Source organism: Arachis stenosperma, chromosome 6, assembly GCF_014773155.1.
Source record: "Arachis stenosperma cultivar V10309 chromosome 6, arast.V10309.gnm1.PFL2, whole genome shotgun sequence".
Taxonomy (NCBI): domain Eukaryota; kingdom Viridiplantae; phylum Streptophyta; class Magnoliopsida; order Fabales; family Fabaceae; genus Arachis; species Arachis stenosperma.
In genome coordinates this window covers 143,919,047-143,927,891 of record NC_080382.1, presented here as the reverse complement: position 1 = coordinate 143,927,891, position 8,845 = coordinate 143,919,047, and the positions used below count along the sequence as shown (strand labels likewise).

At 33.1% G+C, this 8,845-nt stretch overlaps 1 long non-coding RNA gene across 2 annotated transcripts; it reads left to right on the top strand.

The window, feature by feature from the left end:
- The first annotated feature begins 958 nt into the window (after window positions 1-958).
- On the top strand, window positions 959-7,919 carry LOC130935748 (uncharacterized). Of its 2 annotated transcripts, none has more exons than XR_009067959.1 (3): window positions 959-1,470; window positions 3,507-5,406; window positions 5,611-7,919. It is a non-coding gene; the product is annotated as an uncharacterized LOC130935748 (long non-coding RNA). The 2 variants fall into 2 exon arrangements; XR_009067960.1 differs by having other exon boundaries at window positions 3,507-6,852; window positions 7,159-7,919.
- Window positions 7,920-8,845: the final 926 nt, after the last annotated feature.

The following is an 8,845-nucleotide window of genomic DNA, read 5'->3' as shown; positions in this document are numbered from 1 at the left end:
ATTATAGAAAAATTACCAATTACTACTAATATCACAAAATACTATAACATGGTCTAATAATCGGATTTTTTTAATATAAATTATAAAAAATATTTATTTTTTCAAAACTTATTTTTGAGCTTTATTTATCGAAATGTATATTTTTTCTTTTGGTATTTAGACAAATTTGTCACATCTTACAACGAACTCTATAAAAAATTAAAAACTAACAAATTCGTCACACCTGCAGCGAATTTTATAAAATTTATAGAATTTACCGTACCTCGAACCCTATTTAAAATTTTTAAAATACACATTTTTGTTACGATAAAAATGAATGTCCATCAAGTTAACATTGGGCTGTGCAATATTAAATATATGCGGTGCTTTGTTTTCCCATGGTAGACTTTATATTAATGAAGTTTGAAAAGGTGAATGTTGGACAAGTATAAATAGGGCATGGGTTTGTGATTATACGTACACAACAATAACAACAGTTACAAATACTTCCCTTTCTCTATCTCTTTACAACAACTTAATATTATTCTCTTTTTATGTTACAATCAAATACCCTTCTCCTTATATTACTATTACAATTCTTTCTCTTCTTTTATTTTATAAGTATTTTAAATTCTATTTTCTATTACTCTTTACATATAATATTAATAGCAATATTAACCATCTTTATTATATTGAGATAGTATCAAATGCAAATCTCTCTCTCTTTATTTTTAATTCTTTTTCTTATCTTTGTATATATATACACAATACAACATATAATATTATTATATATATATAATAATTATTGAGCTAATTATATTAATAATAGGGTCTTCTATTTATACATCTTTATTTGATATATCATTTATTTTACAACAATTTTTAATTTATCTCATTGTCTCTAAAAAAAATGTATAAATCTATAAATAATAATATATAAAGATACACAAGAATACACAAACAATTACCATGCCTTCACTCACTCACTCTCACTCCCCTTCCCCCAACACACCCTCCTCACACGTTTTCTCTTCAGAGCTTTTTGGTTTTGCCCTAAAACAAACCCTAGCCATCTAACCTCCACCACCGGCGAAGGGAGTGAGGCACTACCGCCGTCCGTCGCGCTGTCGTCGTGCTCCAGGTCTCCAACCCCTGTTCATTCTCACAGTCTCACCAATTGCAACTTCTTCGTTGAGATCGACATTCGCGTCTGGTTTTCGTCTTCTCAGCCGCGCTTCTGCCATCGTCAGTCGTCGTGTCCGTCGCCTGATCACCATTGTCCGTCGCACTAAACAGATCTTCCTCACACTCTGCCCAAACTGCTCAGATCGAAGGTAATGGCTTCTCTGCTCACTCCTCCACGCCGCGCGCCTCCTCCACGTCACTGGAGCCCTTGGTCCTGAGAGTCTCGTGTTCGATTGTCACGGCGGAGGGCCATATACCAACGTCTTAGTTTGGTTGGACTTAGTTTGCTGTCACCTCTTCCAATAGGTACCAAATTGTGAACTTGTTTCTAAAATGGTGAACTTCATGTGAATTTGAGGGTTGATATGTCTTAGTTTTTGTTGAAAATAGTGAGTATTTAAATCGGTCTAGATTTTTTTTGGAGATTTATTAGTTTTAGAATCAAAAGTTTTGTTTATTGTGTTTGTGTTCTGGGTTTGCTAGTGGTCGAAGACTTGATATGAGGATTTGGACACCTTAATGAATATTCCTTCTCCGTTCTTATTTCTGATCAGAACATTGATTTTTTTGGGGGATTCTGTTAGTGCTACTAATTGAAATTTGAATCATGGAATTATTAGCACTGTTTTGGATAATTGGATTGAATGATTGCTGATTAGTTGATTCATATTAGTCCTGTTTTTGTTCTTTGTGTTGTTTTGTGTTCTTGCTTTGAATGATTAGCTCTGCTCACTGCGGTTATACTGTGTTGTGCTGAAAAAAAGTGAGCTGAAATTGTCCTTAAAGTCTGAAATTTTGATAATCCTTCTTAATCTTTGGAAAATTTTGTTGCTGCTGCATAATTTTTTATTGTGTTATTGTGTTTTAATTGTTTGTGTTGTGGCTCTTTTACCTTCAATTGTTCCTGCTGGTGTTGTTGCTTTATTTTAAATTTTAATTGGTGTTGTTTTAATTCTAAGTCATTCAATTTTTCTATTAGATATTATGCCTCTAGTTTCATTTTATTGTCATTCATCAATGATTAATTGAACTCTAATTCATTTTATTGCCTCTAATTCATTTGTCTTAGCTTAAGGTAGGATATATGAATTTTTAAATATGGTGATATGGTGAAAAAGTTTTATTTATATGAGTTTGAGCAAAATGCTAGACATTAAAGTTTGAATAATATTTTGATGTTTGTATTTTTTTGGGTGTTTATTTATAATTTATTTACTATTTTATTATAAAATGGTTTTTCCGGTTAAATTATGGTTGGACCAATAAATCAGTAAACCAGTGATTAGAACGGTTCGACAACCAAAAGATGAGCTTAAAGAAATAATAGGAAGCTGACTGTATTTGATTGAATTTTGCATAAAGAAATAGAGTCCTGTAATTCTGAATTTTGCTGAATATAATTTTGATATGAGTTCAGTTTTGGATTCTGGATTTTGAATGCTATATAGAATTTTGATATAATTTTAAATTTTGGACAGAATTAATATAATTTTAGATTCTAAATTGCTATAATTCTGAATTTTGCTGTAATTATTGTAATGGCTGATGTATCTAATTCTATAATTAGAGGTGCATTAGTAACAATAACATACATTGTTAAAGTATTAGGATGGAATGGTGTTATAGATAGAATGAGTACACTCTAATCTAATATTGCATTAGAGTAATGTTATAATATTTTAAATGTTATGAAATAATAGTAACTAAAGAAGGTACTAGAAAGTAGATAATTTGAATTTGTTGAAATCTGAAAAAGCAATTGATTGTTTGTACTTTTGTAGCTTTCTTTTTTTAATTTCTTTGTGATTAGCTCTCTGGTTCTTTATTGATTTTGTGTGTTGTGTTTTACTGTTTTGATTTGTGATTTAATTGTACCTAGATTGTATCTACATTTCTGTCTATCCCAGGATTGATACCGAAATTACAATTGAGGTATTGTTGATTCTGCTGGATAATTAGTTAATTGAGGTATTTTTTTATGCTCTGTTCCTGTCTTTCGAAGGTTTGTTAATTTTTGTTGAACGATTATTTGATTGTTGGTTTGCTCTGGTCTGCTGCTGTTTATTGATTGTTGATTATTGATTATTTCGAAGGTCTGTGCTGCTGTTTTTGTGTTGTGATTTTAATTTACTGATTGTTGATTTTGAATGTCTTGTGATTGTTGATTAGTGCCTTGTTGTTGACTTGTTGTGCTTGTTTGACTCTTTTGTGATTTACATGTGCTTGGATTGTGACTGTTTTTGGTGATTTATTGAGTAATACAATGAAGGAGCATTAAAGTGTTTAAGTCTAAAACTTGATTGTTGCTGTCATTAATAAATTATTTTCTCTAACTTGTGCAGAAAAGGCATCATGAGAGACAGATACTCTAAGGGGTTGGATGGGAGACACAGATACTTTAAGGGGTTGGATGGAAGCCAGCTATAACTCGAAAGGACATCCATACCAGTGGTGGTCATTCATCAAGGATGAATTTATCATGAGATGCAATTTTGAAGAGTAGAAAAAGGTATATGTAATGGATGATTTTCACGGAAGGTTAACCAATTTATGCATCAAAATTCAAAGAGTCGGCCATGGACAATTTCGTGATTTGCTGACTAATTTTCAAAACTACCGTAAAGAGTCAATTTAACAAATACAACTAGAGGATATAGCATTGAAGAACATCATCTTGGAGGTGATAAACTGTCCTTTTAGACGGGTAATCCGGCGATGAATCGTGACGTTGAAGACCAATGTATCTCTCAACTTGACTTTCCCTTATAAAAACGGTATAATTTTTTTTTCTTTTATCATTGTGTTTTTTTTTCCTTCTTTTAAAAGGGATTATTTTCATTCAGTTGCCTCACCAAGATAATGAGAAGATGGGCATTAGATCCTGTCTTATTCAGAGTACCGCCAGAAAAATTTAGTTTCTACATACTGTGCATTGGCTGTTCTTTCGAAATAGGAGTGTCCCTTTTCATATTAACACTATTTCGTAAAGGGACACTCCTATTTCGGAAGGGTCCTTTTCATATTAACACTATTTCGTAAAGGGACACTCCTATTTCGGAAGAACAGCCATTGCACAGTCTGTAGAAACTGAATTTTTCTGGCGGTACTCGAGAATAAGACAGGATCTAGTGCCCATCTTCTTATTATCTTGATGACTGAATGAAAATAATCACTTTAAAAAGAAGGGAAAAAAAGAAAAACACAATGATAAGAGGGAAAAAAAATTATACCGTTTTTGTAAAGAGAAGTCAAATTGAGAGAGACATTGGTTTTAACCTCACGATTCATAGCCGGATTACCCTGTCCAAATGGACGGTTTATCACCTCGAACATGATGTTCTTCAGCGGTCTGATATCTCCTAGTTGCATTTGTTGAATTGACTTTTTATGGCTTTGAAAATTAGTCAGCAGACGATGAAATTGTCTATGACCGACTCTTTGAACTTTGATGCATAAATTGGTTAACCTTCCATGAAAACCATCTATTAGATTTACCTTTATTAACTCTTCAAAAATGCATCTAAATATCATGATAAATTCATCTTTGATGAATGGCCACCACTGGTATGTAATGTTCTGAAAACCGAACCGGACTGGCTGGTTTAATCGAGAACCGACGTAGAAAACGGTCCGGTCCTCTTTTTAAAATCGCTGATTCTCAAATCGGTGAACCGACTGGGAATTGACCGGTTGGACCGGACCGGGAACCGACCAGTTCATCTGAAACGGCGTGTTAAAAAAAACCCGAATCCCCCCAACCCATGCGGGTCCTCACCCGGTTACCCCCCCCCACCCCCATACACACCAAACACCCCTCCTTCGACAAACACACTCACCAGCATGCCCTAAGGGTCTCAAACCAAAAACCCAGCCTCGTCAACGGAACCGCCGCCGCCGTCCGTGGTTGTCGGCGTCTCCACGGCCTCCTCCTTCCCCTGTCCCAAATCCATACGGTCAGACCTTCTCTTCTAGCTCGGGCTCGGCACGTCGTCCATTCCCCTGGTGACTTCGCTGTTCGTGTTCGAGGCTTCCGGTTGCTGCGTCATCGTGTCTTCATCGTCCTGCTGTCAGTGGCTCCGTGGACTGTGGTAACTAAGAAGATTATAGCTGCTGCAGAAATTATTAGAAGCACCAAAACCCCAACAACTAATGCTACATTGCTACTACAGGAATAGCTACATTGTTTTTCTTCTTCTCAATTGTTTTGATGTGTTCGTTGCATGATGATACAGAATTACATAGGTATGGATTTTGCCCCACAATAGCATTTTCAGATTAAAATAAATGATTAAAATTAGATCAAGAATTAAGACTATCTTTGAACTTGTGATTTTAATTTACTGATTATTGATTTTGAATGTATTATGATTATTAATTAGTGATGTGTTGCTGAGTTGTTGTGTAATCTTAATGAAATCTCCTTTTTCTCTTGAATTCTGGTAACAGGATCATGGGTTTGCTTAACCCAAGGCTCAATTATAATGCTACTTCTGCTGCTATTCACTCTCTTTTCTCTTTCAACAATCACTCATCTATCACAATTTCTTCTTATCAGTTCAATTGTTTCCTCATTTCATTTCATGTAATCATATATTCATGTTCTTTTTTTCTTCCAAAATTAGTTGCTCTTTTTATTCATTGAAAAAATAATTTGCCTATTTAATTTAGTGTCATCACTGCCTTGTTAATGCTAATGCTAATGCTTGGTTACTGAATGCTCTGTTTTGAACTTTTGATATGTTGTATAATGTACTGATTTTGTTGTTTTTAGTGTTTAATTTAGTGCCATCACTTCCTTGCTAATGCTCTGTTTAATTTAGTGTCATCACTGCCTTGCTAATGCTAATGCTTGGTTACTGAATGCTCTGTTTTGAACTTTTGATATGTTGTATAATGTACTGATTTTGCTGTTTTTAGTGTTTAATTTAGTGTCATCACTCATCACTGCCTTGCTAATGCTATGTTTAATTTAGTGTCATCATTTCTTTGCTAATGCTAATGCTTGGTTACTGAATGCTCTGTTTTGAACTTTTGATATGTTGCATAATGTAGTTATTTTGCTGTTTTTAGTGTTTAGTTTAGTGTCATCACTACCTTGCTGAATGGTGTTGCTAATGTACTGGTGTTGCTGTTTTAGTGTTTTATAATGTGTTGCTGTTCGATAATATACTAGTGTTGCTGTTTTAGGGTTGCTGATGTACTTTTGATATTTTAAGATTTATATTAGACTATAATTATATTTTAGGGTGTTTAATTATAATTTATTTATTATTTTATTCTAAAACGGTTTTTTTGGTTGAACTACCGGTTGGATCAGTAAACCAGTGAACCAGTGACTAGAGCGGCTCGATGATCGGTCTGGTTCTCAGAACCTTGGTCAAAACTAATCTATAGTAGAGGGCCTAATCACAGGGCTAAAAATCTGATTATAGTCAATCCCTTCCGATTGATGAAAGCCCTTTCCTACAGGCCTTGCTTTGTATCTAATTATAGAATTATCAGGAGCTCTTTTGATTGCAAACACCCATTTGCAACCAATGATGGTACATTGGATGGAGGATCAACAAGAGTCCATGTGTTATTTTTAATCAAAACATCATACTCCTCCTGCATTGTCTTGAACCAGTGTGGGCAATTAACAGCCTGTTTGACGGTTTTAGGAATTTCTTGTGTTAAGTCAATATCAAGGTAAGCCGAATTGCATATTTTTTGTTTTGAAATCCCAGCTTTATCTCTAGTAATCATTGAGTGAGTGTTAAGAGAAGTATGTTTAGCAGTTTGTAAAGGAGTAGGGACTTGAACATGCTAGATGAGTTTAACTAGTAGTCTTCTAGTTCTGCTATTAATTTATAATTTTTCCCTTATATTTTTAGTCTTATTTTATTCTTTTTTTTTTATGTTCAGCTATCATCACTTAACCAAATACTTTATGGAAGGAATACAAATTTAAAAAGATTAGTTTTTTCTTCCCTTATTCTTTTTTTTTATGTTCAGCTATCACCACTTTGATCATGACCTCGGGCGAGAAACCTACAAAAAAGCACTCTGTCGTTCAAATACGAGATCATACACTTGGTGATCTGGTGTTTGAAAAATATAACTTCCTTTTTTAGCTCATTTTATTCTTGGTTGTTGCCATATCTTATGGTTGTTATTACTTGCACCCTCTTTTGGCCGTTGCTGTTTAGGCATTCTACAACTGTCAAGGGTCGATAATGCGATATTCGATTCGAATTGAATAGTACTTTGATGTCGGTTGAGCATGTTACTACTTACAAGTACTACTATGTTTTTTTCTTTGTTATTATTTTAGGAAGATGTTCAGGTGTTCCGTTGTACTTGATTGGAACATTTGATTCCACTATTTTAAGCCTTTCAGATATACTTTGAAAAATGTAAATGGCTTAGATTGATTGAAAATTCTTGATATGGACAGCACCTGCAAGAATTCACGCTGAGCATGCAACTGGTTCATACTTTAGTCAGTTTATAATGGTTCAAAATTCCGTTGCTTGCCCAAGCGAGTTGGGGAACGAGCTCTGATTTGTGTACTAAAGGTGTTTTACTGGCTTGTATGTATATGATATAGTGTTGGGCCTTTAGTTATATTTTTGTCGCTTTAACTGGAAATTGACTCCAAACTGTGTGATGCCATGAAATAAAAAATTTTGATGGAAAAATATTAATAAGTGATGCAACAGCTCAACATTTTAATTTTCATGTAAATTTGAAAACAATTATTTTACATCTTAATATTATTACAGGGAAGTAATTGAACATATTAAAAAATTAATATGATAAAGTTAAATAAATTTTTAATAAAGACAAAATTAAGTATAATTAGGGTAGATATATATGCTATGTACAAAAAAAAATTATTCAATTCATATTTTTAAATCCTTTTAATTTTATTATTTATTAATTTATTTAATTTGTATTGATTTTATTTTATTATAAAAATATTTTTGAATAATTATTAGAGATAAATTTGAAATAAGATAAAATAAAAAATATAGTTAAAAGAAAGTGGTGTTATTATCTATTAATTTTGAGAGTGGTATTATCATTTTTCATATATATGTATATGATGTTTGTAAGAACCGAAAGTTATTAGTCGTTTAATCAAAATAAAATAATAAATTAATTGTTCGGGATAGGTTCGAAAATTTAGACATCTTAATTTAAAAATTTAAAGGTGGGATTTGAATTTATTGAATTTTTTCAAATAGGAAAATGTAATTTTTGCAGAAAATTGTATAAAAACACATAACTAGTAAAAATAGCCGGCACTGTCGGTTTAAGTCTGTTCGGTATTGCGAGTGAGAAAATAAAACTGTAAAAATCCTTAGAAAAATATTTAGAATTAAAAATTGGGCGTTAATTCTAAAAGTTTTGGTTCAAAGTTGGGTCAAACGGACCAAAAATACTAAACAGTTGGACTGGGTCCAAGTTGGATCCAAGTACACCATATATATATAGCCTTACTCATGAATCATGAGCCATTCGGTTCATTCACCACTTAAAACACAAACAACACAAAATACAAACAATACGATTGGTGAAATCGAAGAGAAGAGGGTTACTATTCACCATCTTTTTCATTTGCTCATAACTTGAGCTATGGTATTTCGATTCGCGTGCTGTTTGTGGCCACATGTATCTCTCGTCGAATCCGTCATTT